Raw genomic sequence first — 17,716 nt, 5'->3', positions numbered from 1 at the left:
AGACTTATCCTATTTTCCTCTCTATTGTTTTGTTGTTCTTTTTTCTAGTTCTACACTTTAATTAATTACTTCTAGCTCACAAAACCAATTGCTTCCTGGTAGTTACTAAAGGCTTTAGGAAACGACGTCGTTGCTCTTGTTAGATTGGCTGTGAAGTAAATTCTAGTGCTAGTAGTACATGATTAGTAGTTATGGTTGGAGTATAATGTTCGAGGGTCACTGGTGTACCAAGGTACGTTCGAAAATCGGTAGATAATGTGCCCGCTCCTCTACTCTTCTCTACTTAAATAACAAGCATTTGTTTGCGACTCCTAACATGCGCCCAGAGGCGGACCTACATGGTGGCTTGAGGGGTCACGTGACCCCGTTAGCCTCGGCATAAATCCTGTATATACATATTATATATATTTGTATATATATATATATATATATATATATATGGGACCTCTTAAATATTTTAAGTGTGTACTCTAAAACAAAGAGGTGAATGAGAGAAGTGGTTGCTTTGGGCCCTTTAATTCCCAATTGTGATGAGGATGTTAGTTTGAAACCCCCCTTTAGCTTTTTTCTCCTCCTTTTATTTTTATTCTTTGAGTACAATATAATTTATATTTAATAGCAAATTGTTTTTTTTTTTTACTTTTATCTTTCTTTTTTTATTTTGATTTCATTTATAATTTAGTACTAATACACAATAGTCAACTTAATTAATTTTATTCCTTCTCTTCCCATAGTACTCATTTTGCGAAGAAATCTCTCTCTCTCTCTCTCTCTCTCTATATATATATATATATATATATATATATATATATATATATATATACATATATTATTTTTTTTATCGCTGGTGATTAGCATACAGTGGTGCCTCCCTCTTGCTCAAATCCTGGGTCCGCCTCTGCATGCGCCCTAATCCACACATCAGAAGCAGAATAATAGCATCTCATATAAAAAAAATGAAGAAGTATTATTAGGTAAAAGAAAGCTCATCACAACATCACAAGAGAGTAAAAATGCTCAAAGAGGAAAGCACACATCCAATGACAACCTTAGTCTTACATTTATAATATTTAAGCATAAATTGCATTATTTATTTAAAAAGAAAACATAACTTGCATATAAACATAAATTTAGAAGAAACCTCATTTCATCAACGCCAAGTATAAGTGTAGAAGTGTGATTTTTGACCCTCCCCAAGAATTTTCACATTTTTAGCGTAAATATTTTATTTAATCTAATATAGCTATTTCAACTATTTTTGACTTCTATACATTATTTCGTTACAAAATATATATATATAAAATACAAAAAAAAAAAAGAAGTTTAGTGTATGTATTTCTCCTAAATTTGAAAAATACAAAAATAGTACTTTATATTTTATCTTTTTATAAAAAACAAAAATTACAAAAATAGTTTTGTTTTAATTGCCAGTCTTATTTTGATAGTTATTTTGCTTGCGTAGGATTAATTAAATAAGGTCGTATTTTTATTCTCGGTTATGGGGAAGGAATAATATTTGAGTTCAAACGACCCATTTTTAGGCTCAATACCTACTAACCTACCCTAAAACCTAGACTTATAAATACACCGACTCTTCAGACATTACAAGAGCCATGACTCTTTAGACATTAGAAGAGTCACGACTCTTCGGACACAATAAGAGACACGGACATGGGGGACCTCTTCAGACTTTGGAGATAAAAAGAGAATACACGGACAAAATTAAAGGGAGATAGATTTTGAAAGAGAGAGACTTTGGAGACCAAAAATGTGGATACTACTCACGTCTTTTTCTTCATTTCAGAGAGGGCACTAATGAAAACCCTACGCTGCCCAAACTCCATCCTCACCGGCGAACTTCCAAACAACCACGACACTGCCAACGTCCCCCACCTACTGTCACGCCGGACAGATCCTTAACCAACAGCGGTGACCGTGGTACGCCATTGACGAGCAGCAGCATTGCTGCGTCGACTAGTCACGACCCTCGTCGTCCACCCAAACCACCCGTCGACGACACTACCAACGACCCCCACCAGACGAACAGCTGCTGCTGCAGCTTCTTCGACAGTGCTGCTGCTTTATGTCATGACGCACAACAGCCTCACGCTGCCTCGTCGCCCACCAGCAACTGAGCAGCTCATCTCTAACCATCGTTAAACGACGCAGAACAGTCCGTCGACCACACTACCAACAGCCCGTCGAGGTCGTTGGCAATCTTGGTTCGAGTTTTCCGTTTCCGTTGAGATCGTCGTTGTTCGTCGAGATCCGATACGTCGAGGTTGTTGTCCGAGTTTCTGTTCCGTTGTGGTCATTTCCGGTTAGTATTCTAAGTTGTAATTTTTAATCGATGAAAGGTCTAATTCTTTTCCTTTCTTCTTGCGATTTTGTCTCCTAAATTTGTCGTCTAATGAATGACTTTATGAAATGTTCTCGTGATTGACATTATCGTTTATGTGTTGATGTATTCTTAGTAAATGAATTGCTATGTTTGAATTGCTGTCTTTATTTGGAATATGAAAAAAATGAACTGATTTAATTTTGAGTTATTGGAATATAATATTATGATTAAATCTCATGTTAAACGATATATGCCTATCATTTTTCATTCTGAACTAGCATGCTAAGTGGTTATTTTAAATCATAATTGTGTTTCCTTGAATGTATTTTGTCTTTTACAGTGAATGTATTTTGTCTTTTGTCATCTCATTATTAATTTAGTACATTGGAATAGTGAGAGTGATTAATGAATTAATGAAAGGTAGATTTGGTTGAATTCATAGATGTTATTAATCAAGTTTCGTTGATTAGGTGCAATTAATAAATCATTGTGATTACGGGTATGGTTCCCGTGACGTAGTTGTGATGCTTAATTTCTAAATTTCGGGGGTGCATCTCATGTAACCCGATTATAATGGCTCTAGATAATCTTAGTGAATAAATTAGGATTTCTTTTTTTAGAGACAAATAAAGTAGAGAATCGTAGTTGCTTTTAGGTTTGCCCTTTAAATAATAAATAAGACGAGCCTCGCCAAATAAAATACGCAAATTATGGGGTTCTCAATAGATGGTTATTTTAAATAATTAGATTTCGGGACATGCCGTTTAACGAATTTTGCGGACTTCCCAAAATAATAACGCGTTAGTATCTTTAGGAGCGTATTTAATAATGTTATCTCCCTAAACTCGGGTGCATATTTATGTGATCCAAATCCAAATCTCAACTAAGTCGATATGTGTCAACAACCACGGGTGAATTGATATGACGTGGTTCGAGACACGTTTTCACGATGTTGTAATTCTCTTTAAAATAATGATAATTATAAAAGCGGTTAAAAGTTAAAATTTGCACATAGGTTCATAATTGTATAAAAATTAGATAATTAGGCCGAATATGACAGTTGAGCGACCGTGCTAGAACCACGAAACTCGGAAATGCCTAACACCTTCTCCCGGGTTAATAGAATTCCTTATCCAGATTTCTGGTACGCTAATTGTTAAATAGAGTCATTCTTTTCCTCGATTCGGGATTAAACCGGTGACTTAGGAAACCATAAATCTCCCAAGTGGCGACTCTGAATTTTAATAATAAATCCCCTTTCGATTGTCCTTTAATTGGAAAAACTCCCTCTGCGCCTTGCGAGCGCGGGTGAAAAAGGAGGTGTGACAGCTCTGGCGACTCCGCTGGGGACGTAACCCAGAATCTCTAGTTCAGGGTTCAGAATTCGAGCTTAGATGAATTGTTATATTTGGCTTTATTTATTATTTGATCTTATTACATGTTTTGGCCTAAATGTGCAAAATGATGCTTTTTTACCGCTTTGATATTATTTGAACTGTACATATAAACTGTGCCGAAACCTTCTCTTCTCACCTCCGGGGATGTGCTTACTAGTTGAGACCCCTATTCTGTTAGTGTCATATCCTGAAATAAAAGAGGCTCGGAAAGTTTCTAAGTCGGATGGCCTTTTGGTTCCCGGAAAGGAGCTCCTTCCTCAACTCGAGTTGTCCGTTCAGGTACACTGTATAGTACATATACCCAGTTGAACCTAGAATAATTTGACTTCATGCCGGATCCCTAGTAGGAACGTTTATTTGCATCATGTTGCATTTGACTTAGGGGACTCAACACAGGGGTTGGGTCCGTCTAGGACAAGCAACCTGAAATGAAAAAGACCATCATGCTGCATCCTGTTTGTTTTGCACATTTATTTGCTTCAGATCTGCATGCTGACCGGCTTCTGAAATCGAGAATTTTTGAAAAATTATGAAAAAGAGAAAAAGAAAAATAGCAGTGTAGGTAGATAACTACTTATTTTTAGAAAAATAAAACCAATGTCCAAGTAGTGTCAAAACCCTGCCGAAATTTTGAAAAAATGAAAAAAATTGTCTTTTTTAGTTTGATTTATTTGAAAAACAAAAGAAAGGAGTCTTGTTTACAAGTTTATTTTATGTTGGGCGAACTACGCCGGTTTGATTCTCACAGGGCGTGAGATACGTAGGCAACCCTCGTCGGGTCCAACCTCCCATTTTGCAAAAATAGATAAAAAATGTCAAATTTTAAAATCGTCATAGAGTCGGGCGATGCCGTTTTTGTCAGAAATAGCCGAATGTTCCCGAAAGGGATGCCGGAAGGCTGACTTTACATAAACGGCCACTTCTGTCATTGTTTTCGGATTTTTGATTGGTTGACTCACACAACCTTAAAATCTTCGTCCCTGAAGTGCTGAAAGGTCGTGTTCGGAAAATCGGGTCTTTCTTTTATGAAAAATAATCAAATCGTTTTGAGTCAAATAAATTTTCTTTTGTTTAATCACATTAATAAATGTGCAGGATGAGCACGACTCAAAATGAACCTTTTTCAATCATGAATAAAATCCCTCTCCAGTTGCGGCTATGGTGGAATGATTTAGGCAAAGAAGGGCGAGACGAAGTCAAGAAACATCTGAAAGGTCTCACGGGTTTATTGGGTATCAGGCCTCGAGGGGATATTATAAGGGCACTGGTCCCTTACTGGGACCCGGCGCACAATGTCTTCCACTTCTCGGACTTTGAACTCACCCCGACTTTAGAGGAAATAGCCGGGTACATCGGCAGTGCTGAGGTTCCGTTGAGGCGTAAATAACTGGTTGCTCCAAGAGCCGTAGCGGTGCACCGGTTTTTGGACTCGTTAAAGATAGTCAGAACGATCCATAACCCAGACTTGGCGAAAGGTTTTTGCACTCTGAGCTTCATATACCAAAGATACGGCCACGTAGGAGGATTCGACAAGCGAGAAAACAAGTTGTGCAGCAAAAGTAACCGTCGATAGTGGGATGAACATAGACTGTTTGCTTTCATGATAACCTTCTTAGGGCTTTTAGTGTTCCTAAGAAAAGACGAGAATATTGACATAAAGGTAGCTGGGGTCGTCAGTACTTTGCTCACTCAAGATGACAGCACGTTTGCGCCCATGATTGTATCTGATGTCTTCCGAGCTCTCACGGCCTACAAAGCCAGAGGGAACTTTTTCGAAGGGTGTAACTTGTTATTGCAAATGTGGATGACTGAACACCTATGTCACCGAGCCCAGTTCCTGAGCCATGGATCTTCTGAGAAAACCTGCATAGAGGAGTTCTACACCAGAATTAATGAGGTCCGCTTACCTGAAGGAGTCTCGGCATGGACCTCATACTTTCAGACCCTCAACGCCAGTCAAATACAGTGGACACTGGGATGGTTACCGATCGAAGAAATCATATATATGCCAGCAGCTAGGCCCCATTTTCTCTTGATGGGGCTTAAGAGCATTCAACCTTATGCGCCGTATCGGGTTTTGAGGCAACTTGGGAGTTGTCAGATAGTGCCGAAAGATGAGGACCTGAGCACCCAAGTGACTGAGATCAGTTCCGATGGCCAGTTTCCTGAACCAAGGGTCCGCCAGATTTGGAGCCAATGTCAATACTTGGAGGCAAATACTTGTGTACTGAATCGGGCAAGAGGGGAAGTTTCACCCGGATATCAGGCTTGGTACAAAGGGGAAGTGTCATCTGGAAGGCCGGCTAAATGACCTCACCTTCAAGAGTTTGCCAAGTCCTCACAAGAGCATTGGGACTGGTTGGCGAAAGAAGAAGAATACAGGGCCACAATAGGCAAGTTGAAACAGCAAGTCACAAATCTTCAGTTTGAAAGAGAAATTCAGATCGCGACCGATGAAGGGGACAAAAAGAAATCAGCCCAAAAAAAAATGACTCCCTTAGAGCTCAAAACCGACAAGTGATAATAGATGCCGATAACCAACGGAGAAGCCGGTTCGATAAAAGGCTGATAGCAGGGTTAAGGAATCAGGTCATTGAAAGCTGAAAGGACTTGGAAAGATCCGAGGCTAGCATAGCAAGAATGCGGTCCAGATGGGAAAAAGGTGCAGCCACGCGGAAAAAGCACCTATGGCAAGTGAGAAGGGATTATGAAGGGAGCATTGAAATATTAAGAGAAACAAATTCCACTCTCAGAGATCGGGTCTTTAAACAAGCCCGAGATGCTAGAACGGACAGGGAGCGCTGCTATGATTGAATAGCCCGAATGGAAGAACAAATGGAGAGGTTCCAAGATCGGCTCGTTGACAACACTCAAGTATTGGGATTAAAGAATCAACGAATAGAACGGCTTTGTATGGAAAGGGATAGAATCAGGGGTAGGATCGATGAGATTAGGCACTACATCACCACGAGGTGCCTAACCTGTGAGGAAATGCCCCGTGATACCCTTTTTGCCTCAGACATGGGTTATGTCCACCGGATCATGGAGGAATTAAAAAGCTTGCAAAGAGGCCTTACACCAAAGCCCGCGGAAAGGCCGAACGATTCCTCGCGGGCACCAAAATTCAAGGCCTTAATGTATCCCTAGTTCAAGTCTGCACTTGTTGTTTTTAAGAGTCTGTTGTCTACCTTTCTGTTCTCTTTTCATATCAAACAATGTTAATAGTGTGGCGTCTGTATTTTGTTTGTCTTTTTTTTTCAAATGGGTAGCTTGTAATAGCATATTTTGGTAATAAAATAAAAAAAAAATTGTGTCTTTATTTTTACTTGTGGCAGAACTATGCCCGGCCTGATTCATACGGGGATATGATACGTAGGCAATCCACATAAGATTCGACCATCACTAAAAAGAAAAAAAAGGCATTGTGAATAAAATAAATGAAAAAAGGACATAAAAAGGAAGAGTAAGCCGGGATGACGCATGCAATCGAAGCAAAAACATGTTAGAAATGGTTAAACTACCTAGGAACATTGCATTCCCCAATGTGAAATTGCAATATGTGTTAAACTCTAATGCTAACAAGTTTGTTGTTTATACCAGAGAAAGAGATTTCAAAACAGTTAGCTCGTTAGAACGTTCTGGCAGATTACCATTACCACACAAGATCAAAAGGGCTCATTCCGGAAAGTATGTCTGGTTCGGACAAAAGTGTTGAGGAGGAAAAGACGGAGATACAAATGATGAAGGAGGAAGTAGACAGGTTGAGACAAGAGATAGCTGGGATGCACCTAGCCTGGGCTAAGGGACAAACACCACCAATACTTCCCCCTACTCCTACCCTTTCACCAGCTCGGACTCCGGAACACCCTTCCACTGGTCCATCAACGAGCTTCCCCATTGCCCAATACTTCACCACCCAAACAAAACCCTCCTCCACCAGCTGTTCCTATTTTCGTGGCACCTCCACTCGCCACATTGAAAAAATCATCTGATGAACTAGTGTTTCAGGTTCACGACAATCAATACTATCCTCCTGAACTCACCTTCAAAGCACCCGAGCCATACACTTATACCCCTCACCTTCAGCTCCCGACAGAAACTGAGAGGCCAGCTAAGAATCCGGAGCAGGATGAAGTTCTCCGTAAAGTGAAAAGCCTGGAGCAATCCTTCAGGAATATGCATGGATTGGCAAACCAAGTCAGTGTGTCCTATAAATATCTGTGTCCCTTCCCCGATGTTCAATTGCCGGCAGGTTTTAAGATGCCAAAGTTTGATCTATATGAGGGATATGGTGATCCCATGGCGCATCTACAAGGTTTCTGCAGTAAGATGAGAGGGGCAGGTGGAAAGGATGAGTTGCTGCTAGCTTATTTTGGTCAAAGTTTAAGCGGGTCTGCATTAGAATGGTACACGAGGCAGGATTCTAGCAGGTGGTATACCTGGGACGATCTAGCACAAGCATTTGCAGGTCATTTCCAGTATAACCTTGAGATCGTCCCCGACCGTCTCACACTGTTAAAACTGGAGAAAAAGACTGGAGAGAGCTTCACGGAATTCGGATTCCGTTCGAGAGAACAAGCAGCAAGAGTCGATCCACCAATGAGGGAAGGTGAAATGGTGGACTACTTCTTACAAACGTTGGAGCCAACTTACTTTGGTCACCTGGTGACGTCAGTTGGTAAATCTTTCAATAAAGTATTAAAAATGGGTGGCATGGTTGAAGAGGGACTCAAGTCCAACAAGATAATGAGTTATTCGGCGACCAAGGCCACAACTCAGGCTATCCAAAGTGGCACGGGAGGTGCGCTCGGGAAAAGAAGAGAGAGGAGGTCGCAACAGTCGAAGCAGGTACTTGGTCCAAATCCAGAGATCCTTCCCCTCGCTACCAACCCAGACCCCATTACCCAAATTATCCACACACTCCATACAACCCTCCACAACCCTATTATCCACCACAAGAGCCACATTTCTCCGTCCATCACGCCAAAACTTACACCTAGCCTCCGGTTCGCCCGCAATGGCGTGCACCGGCTCCCCAACATATATATCCACCTCCACAAAACACATACCCACCTCCGCAAAGCACATACTCACAACCAAGGGCCTACAGGAATCCTTTAGGGCCAAGCTTCCGCGGAAATTAGGCTTTCAGGAACGAGAGGGTGCAGAGGTCGAGAACATTCACTCTGCTGGGAGAAACCTATACTACTTTGTTCCACAAGTTGAGGCAGTTAGGCCTATTAAGTCCTGTTGAACCCAAATTGCCAAATCCCCTTCCCAAAAATCTGGACCACTCAGTAAGCTGTGAATATTGTTCGGGGGCTCCCGGGCATGATACTGAGAAGTGTTCGAAGTTGAAGACTGCCGTACAATATCTTATTGACACAAATAGGATCGAGGCTCAGGCACCAGAGGCACCCAACATCAATGAAAACCTGTTACCGATGCACCATGAGGCCCACATGATCGAACTAGTGCACGAAGGAGGGAAACCTAAAACACCCTCACAAACGGTAATGTTGATTCGTGCCAGTCCAAACGAAAAGTCGACCAGTAGAAAGGTAGTGGTACAGTTGGGAAAAGAAGATGAAAAGCCATTTGTGGTAGTGGGGAAAGGTTCGTCTGTTGCTACGAAGAAGCCAGAATCAGTCAAGGTAGTGCTGCAGGGAGTATCAAGCACACTAGTGTTGGTGGTGAAGGGGGTCCACGTAGAACCAGTTGTTATCAGGCCAGTAATGCAGTTGCCGATAACAAATGAGAAAGCTGTGCCATGGAGCTACAGTCAAGTGACAGTGATGCATAAGGGGAATGAGGTTGTGGAAGAAGTATACGAGGCCCAGGGGTTAACTCGTTCGGGAAGATGTTTTGTTCCCGCAGAATTGAGAATGGCCAATCCTGTAACAATAAAGAAGCCAGTAACGGAGGAAGAAGCAGAAGAGTTTTTAAAGAAGATGAAGGCACATGACTACTCCATTGTAGAGCAGTTAAGGAGGACCCCAGCCTAGATCTTGTTGCTATCCTTGTTGATCCATCCAAACGATCATTGTCAGGCATTAATGAAGATTTTGAATGAAGACCATGCCCCGGACAAGCTCTCAGTGAACCATTTGGAGAAAATAGCGCACAAAATCTTCGAAGTAAATCGAGTGACATTCTCTGACGATGAATTACCGATAGAGGGTACAAAACACAACAGAGCACTTTACCTGACGGTGAAATGCGAAGAATCGGTGGTCACTCGAGTACTAATTGATATTGGGTCAAGTGTCAATATCTGTCCTTTGTCCACTTTGAACAAACTGAAGGTTGCTGATGATAGGATCCACAAGAACAGCGTCTGCATCCGAGGTTTTGATGGGGGCAGTATTGACACAGTGGGTGATATCATACTGGAATTGACAATTGGTCCGGTCGAGTTCACCATGGAATTTCAAGTGATAGATGTGGCGGTGTCGTATAATATTTTATTGGGACGACCCTGCATCCACGCAGCCAAAGCAGTGCCTTCTACACTGCATCAGATGGTTAAATTTGAATGGAATAGACAAGAGATTGTGGTACACGGGGATGACGGCACACATACCGTCAGTGATGACATTGTGCCTTTCATAGAAACCGACGATGACAAGGGCCCATGGGTTTATCAGGTTTTTGACGCAGTCTTAGTAGACAAAATTCCTGAGGGTGGGGGCCTTCCACTTCCCAGAATCGCAGCTGCAACCTTCATGATAGCCTCGGAGATGTTGAACAACGGGTTTGTACCAAGAAAAAGGTTTGGGGATTGATCTGCAGGGAATGGTCCAACCAGTTTCTTTGCCCAAGAACCTGGATACTTTTGGGCTGGGATTCAAGCCTACCGCAGCGGATGTAAAGCGGGCCCGCCAGTTGAAAAAAAGAGTCTGGGTCCTTCCTAAGCCAATCCCACGCCTGTCCATATCATTTGTCAGAGCAGGGTTCAGAACGTTGCCGGTCCCGGAAATTCTCGGACCCCTGATCGGGCCAGATAGAGATTTGAATGAGGGCTTTGAAAGGATGTTCGCTGATGTCAACATGATAGAAGCTGGAGAGGGTTCCAGTAAGGCAGACATACAGTTTGCGGGTCCTAAGGCCAAGGTCAACAATTGGACATCTACTCATCTTCCTACCCGGAGGGAGTCTTGGTAGTAGGCTTTGGATTTTCTTTCTTGTGTTTTGGGATTATTCAGAGTTGTAATCCAGTTTTTGTTTTATCTTTGTATTCTGCAAAAGTGTGAAACTTTGTTATCCCGCAGTTTACAACAACAACAACAACAACAACAACCCAGTGTAATCCCACTAGTGGGGTCTGAGAGGGTAGTGTGTATGCAGACCTTACCCCTACCCCGGAGGAGTAGAGAGGCTGTTTCCGAAAGACCCTCGGCTCAATAAGACAAAAGGATAAAAGAACAAAAGGAAACATTATTAGTAACACCATAGAACAATATGAAAGAAACACACACACACACACACACACACACACACACACACACACACACATATATATATATATATATATATATATATATATATATAAGAACAACATGAAATCAAGAGGCATGATACCAAGCAGAAGCAAAATAGTATCCTTACCAAACTAGTCCCCCAAAGTCATCCCGCAGTTTAATAAAGTAAAAAAATTTCCTCTCTTTATTTTTGTTTTAATTCTGTTTTCTTCTTTCTCTTTCTGAACAGTTCTTTTCATACTGGTTCTAATGATATGGCATGCACAACGGATATTCAACCTAGTCTAAAAGATCAATCTGATTCCAAACTAACTATACAAGAGGTCGATTATGATAATGAATCGGAATACGATGAGGATGAAGCCTTCGAAGAGATAAACAGAGAGTTAAGCCAGTTTGAAGAGAAATCCAGGCCCAACTTAAATGACACAGAAGCCATCAATTTAGGGGATGCAGTCGATATCAGGGAAACTAAAATAAGCATCCACATTGCACCAAATATCAGGGAAGAATTAATCAAAACACTTATTGAGTTCAAAGATGTTTTTGCATGGTCGTATGATGACATGCCGGGGTTAAACACAGATTTAATGGTTCATAAATTGCCCACTGACCCGACATACCCTCCCGTCGAGCAGAAATTGAGGAAGTTCAAGACGGATATGAGTGTGAAGATTAAAGAGGAAGTAACCAAGCAGCTGCAAGCAAAGGTTATTCGTGTCACTCGATATCCTGATTGGTTGGCTAATGTGGTGCCGGTGCCGAAGAAAGATGGGAAGATCAGGGTGTGTGTTGATTACCGCAATCTGAACAGGGCAAGTCCAAAGGACAACTTTCCTTTACCCAACATCCATATCTTGATTGACAATTGTGTCAGACGTGAGATCATATCTTTTGTAGATTGCTATGTTGGGTATCATCAGATTCTGATGGATGAAGAAGATGCGGAAAAGACGACATTCATTACACCGTGGGGAACTTATGGCTACCGGGTAATGCCATTTGGTTTGAAGAATGCTGGGGCAACGTACATGAGAGCAATGACTACTGTGTTTCATGACATGATCCACAAAGAAATTGAGGTGTACGTGGACGATGTGATCATAAAATCCAAGCATCAGGAAAACCACGTAGCCGACTCAAGGAAGTTTTTACAAAGGCTTCGAAGTTACGATATTAAGCTCAACCCGGCCAAATGTACATTTGGAGTTCCATCTGGAAAGCTGTTGGGATTCATCGTCAGTCGACGAGGTATTGAACTGGACCCGTCGAAGATCAAATCTATCCAAGATTTGCCACCGCCAAAGAACACGACAGAAGTAATGAGTCTGTTGGGAAGGTTGAATTACATCAGCAGGTTTATTGCACAACTCACAACAACCTATGAACCCATTTTTCGGCTACTGAAGAAAGATGCTGCGATAGAATGGACGGCAAAATGTTAGGAGGCATTTGACCAGATCAAAAGATATTTATCAAATCCACCTGTGTTGGTTCCACCTGAGCGGGGAAGACCGTTAATTCTTTATCTAACGGTCCTGGAGAATTTGTTTGGTTGCGTGTTGGGGCAACACGACATTATAGGAAGGAAGGAGCAAGCCATCTATAATCTCAGCAAAAAGTTTACAGTATATGAGGTTAAGTACACTCAACTCGAGAAGAAATGTTGCGCCCTAACTTGGGTGACCCAGAAATTGAAGCATTATTTGTCCTCATATACTACTTATCTCATTTCATGCTAAGATCCACTAAAGTATATTTTCTAGAAGCCTATGCCCACAAGGAGGTTAGCTAAATGGCAAATATTACTCACGGAGTTTGACATCGTCTATGTGACGAGGACGGCCATGAAAGCCCAAGCACTGGCCGATCACTTGGCTGAGAATCCTGTTGATGAAGAATACGAGCAGTTGAGGACGTATTTTTCTGACGAGGAAGTGATGCATATAGATGAGTTGGAATTATCTGAGGAACCAGGTTAGAAGTTTTTCTTTGATGGAGCCACAAATGCGAAGGGAGTTGGAATAGGAGCAGTACTTATTTCTGAAACAGGACGTCATTATCCTGTTACAGCTCAGCTGCGTTTCTATTGTACCAACAATATGGCTGAGTATGAGGCATGCATTTTGGGTCTTCGACTAGCTGCAGACATGGATGTCCAGGACGTTTTGGTCTTGGGAGACTCGGACCTCCTGGTGCATCAGATTCAGGGTGAATGGGAAACACGGGATTTGAAGCTCATACCATATTGACAATGTTTGCACGATCTGAGCAAGCGATTTCAATCAGTGGAGTTCAGACACATCCCAAGAGTTCACAATGAGGTTGCCGATGCATTGGCCACTTTAGCATCGATGTTTCACCACCCAGACAAAATTCATGTTGACCCGTTGCACATCCAGGTTCGTGATCAGCATGCTTATTGCAACATGATAGGGGAAGAAGAGGATGGCGAGCCATGGTTTTATGACGTCAAGGAGTACCTCAGGATGGGGATATACCCGGAGCAGGCCACCGAAGATAAAAAAAAAGAGCCATTCGGCGATTGTCAAGTGGATTCTTCCTCAGTGGATGAGTGTTGTACAAAAGAACCCCAGATTTGGGATTCCTGAGATGTATAGATGCCAGTCAAGCCACGACAGTTATGACAGAGGTACATGTTGGAGTTTGTGGGCCACATATGAGCGAATATGTATTGGCAAAGAAGATTCTTCGAGCAGGGTACTATTGGCTCACTATAGAGCGTGATTGTATCAATTTCGTGCGAAAATGCCATCAGTGTCAGATACACGTAGATTTGATTCATTTTCCGCCGACAGAATTGCATACAATGTCAGCGCCATGGCCATTTGTTTCCTGGGGCATGGATGTCATTGGACCTATTGAGCCGGCAGCTACCAACGGTCATAAGTTCATTCTGGTGACCATCGACTATTTCACTAAGTGGGTTAAAGCTAAAACTTTCAAGTCGGTAACCAAGAAGGCAGTGGTAGATTTTGTTCACTCCCATATCATCTGTAGATTTGGAATCCCAAAGGTGATCATCACGGATAATGGTGCTAATCTTAACAGCAATTTGATGAAAGAGGTATGTCAGCAGTTTAAGATTACACACCGTAATTCCACACCATATCGTCCCAAGGCGAATGGAGTAGTTGAAGCAGCCAACAAGAACATCAAGAAGATACTGAGGAAGATGGTAGAAGGATCCAGACAATGGCATGAAAAATTACCATTTGCATTGTTGGGTTATCGCACCACTGTCCGTACTTCGGTAGGGGAAACTCCTTATTTAATGGTATATGGAACTGAAGCAGTAATACCGGCGAAAGTTGAAATTCCATCCCTTCGGATTGTCGCTGAGGCTGAGATTGATTATGACGAGTAGGTCAAAACCCGTTTGGAGCAGTTGAACTTGATTGATGAAAAGAGATTGGCAGTTGTGTGTCATGGCCAGTTATATCAAAAGAGAATGGCGAGATCCTACAACAAGAAGGTGCGCCCCAGAAAATTTGAGGTGGGGCAGCATGTGTTGAAACGAATCCTGCCACATCAGGCCGAAGCAAAAGACAAGTTCGCCCCGAATTGGCAAGGATCATTCATTATAACCAGAGTGTTGCCCCATGGTGCTTTATGTTTAACAGATATCGACGGGAAATGCGTCGACATGGCTATCAATTCTGACGCAGTTAAGAGATATTATGTATGATTTCTTTTGATTGTAATTGTTGTTTGTTTGTGGTTGGCATCTATCGGAGAATGAAATGACGGAGGCAATTCTTTCTTCTATCCAAACACTTTAACCTTTGCTTCCCTTTTTGAGCCTTATTTATTCTTTCATATCCCTCTTTTGGAATCAGAAATTAAATTGAAAGAAAAATAATAAGAGAAAAATAATGATGATAAAGAAAAAAAAGTCACAGGAAAAATAAAGGAAGGGGAACTACGTTTGACCTGATTCCTCAAAGAAGGATACGTAGGCGCCTCACGGCTCGGTCATCGTGTAACATAGTGTGTATACTGTAACATAGTGTGCATAATGTAACATAGTGTAACAAATAAAAATCCCCAAGCAAGAAAAACTGGGGCAAAAGTTTGCATTTATAATTTTGGTAAGAAAGTTTGATTCCAAGAGTTGTACTGTTTTACCCATAAAAATTATTTTGAACTTTTGATATCCCTTTTCCTTTTGGCCATACATAAAAACCCATATTGATGTCCAAGAAAGACTTCCCGATCAGTATTTGAGAAGTGCCAATTCAATGAAAATGGAAGTCGGGAATAACACTCTGATCCCCAGCAAAGAAGAGGATCATAAGCTGGAAATGAATTGATAGCCGAAAAGAATCCCTAGCAAAGAGATTCATATCGACAGCACTCCAATCCCCAGCTGAAAATAAAATAAAATGAGAGAGTCTTATCGGTGAAAACCTTCACAGGCACCATAAGGCGACGGGAGTTGAGAGAAATGAGAGAGTCTTATTAGTGAAAACCCCTCGAAGGGCACTATGAGGCGACAAGACAAGATTGGCGGAAAGGGTCCACATTTGGCAAAGCGTTAAGTACTTGTTTATCCCCAGCAAGATGAGGCCGTCCGAAAGATTGATTGATACGAATAGACTGGGTTGATCAATCCGAAATGCACAACATGATCGTTGGGATTGGTTATATCATTCAGATAAGTTCTTTTCTTTCCTTTTCCCCAATATTTGTTCAGAAAGACTTCTTCTTTTTCTATTTTTTGAAATCATCACTTTTTCATTTCTTGGTTTAAAGACTTTACCTCCCCAGCAGTTTGTTTTTGAAAAGGATTTTCAGAACTTACTACCAGTGGCCAAAATGGGGCAAAACAAAAATGCGAATAGGACAGGCCAAAGATAAGGTAACAAAGTGAAAAGAAGTTTGTTGCAAGACCAGATGATGAATGGGTCTAGATCCCAAGAGGCCTAAATTTCTAGGGGAAGTCGGAGAAAAACAGAAAGAACAACAGTTGAAAAGTTATGGATCAAATTCCAAGAAGATCCCCAACAGATTTCCAAGACACAAGAACAACTCCGACAGATTCTCGACCAAGCTCCACAATGGTTGGACAACACAGAGCGGGGAAGGAAGAGAAAAGAAAAACCATCCCCAGCAAGAATATCAGCCGCAACAAATAATATCATCCTCAGCAAGTTTTATAGCAAAGCAGGGAAAAGAAAAGGGAAAAAACCATCCCCAGTAGAAGTGGCACGACCACTCGCCCCGTTTGAAACAAACAAATTTTTCTTTGATTTAAAGAAGGGAAAGGAAATATTATTGACAGTAGAAAGACAGGGTCACAAAGAAGATTATCAAACTAGGGCAGAAAATTTTCTCTCATTACGAAAATTTTCTTGAAATCAGATAGCCATTTGGTAAAGAGAGAAGATAACACAAGTTTTGAAGGAAGTAAAATCCCCAGCAGTATACGAGAAGAGAGATACAAGTTTTAAAATAAAAGCAATCTTGGAAGAAGCAAGATAACCCAAAGTTTTAAAAGTAATGGCCTTTGAATCAATATCATCCCCATAATTGTTAAAATGAGGAAGATAATTCCCCAGCAGTGTTATTCCTGACAGGTTTCAGGGAAGTGAAAGCACCAGCTTTAAAGGAAGTAGTCTTTGAAGAAGGAAAATGATATATTTGTGAATAAAATATCGGTGTTATCCCCAGTAGTTTACAGAGGAATAAAACACCAGTTTTGAGGGAAGCAGTTGAAAGAAGATGATTCAAGTTAAAGGAGTCAGGAGCCCGCTTGGAGAATGGAGGCTGAATTATTTTAAGAAGTTATTGAAGTCAGGAGCCCGCCTGGAGAATGGAGGTGTTATTTTTAAGAAGTTGTTGGAGTCAGGAGACCGCCTGGAGAATGGAGGCTGAATTATTTTAAGAAGTTATTGAAGTCAGGATCCCACCTGGAGAATGAAGCTGTTATTTTTAAGAAGTGGTTGAAGTTAGGAGCCCGCCTGGAGAATGGAGGTTGTATTATCTTTGAATTGTTGATGAAGTCAGGAGCCCGCCTGGAGAATGGAGGCTGTATTATATTTGAATTGTTGATGAAGTTAGGAGCCCGCCTGGAGAATGGAGGTTGTATTATCTTTTAAAGTCAAGTTGAAGTCAGGAGCCCGCCTGTAGAATAGAGGAGTACATTTCAAGTTGAAGTCAGGAGCCCGCCTGTATAACAGAGGAGTACATTTCAAGTTGAAGTCAGGAGCCCGCCTGTAGAACAGAGGAATACATTTCAAGTTTGAAGTCAGGAGCCCGCCTGTAGAACAGAGGAATACATTTCAAGTTTGAAGTCAGGAACCCGCCTGTAGAATAGAGGAATACACTCAAGTTCAAGTCAGAAGTCAGTAAAGCGGAGGGTTATAACAAAATACCCCAGCATAAATTCCACTACATAAATCAAAAGGAAGACTACTAGTCAGGTCAGAAAGAATGTAGTTCAAGCTTCGAAGAAAAAATAATTCGAAGCTCAC

The sequence above is a fragment of the Nicotiana sylvestris genome, chromosome 7, assembly GCF_000393655.2.
Source record: "Nicotiana sylvestris chromosome 7, ASM39365v2, whole genome shotgun sequence".
NCBI classification, from domain to species: Eukaryota; Viridiplantae; Streptophyta; class Magnoliopsida; order Solanales; family Solanaceae; genus Nicotiana; species Nicotiana sylvestris.
Note: the sequence above shows the minus strand (reverse complement) of the source record.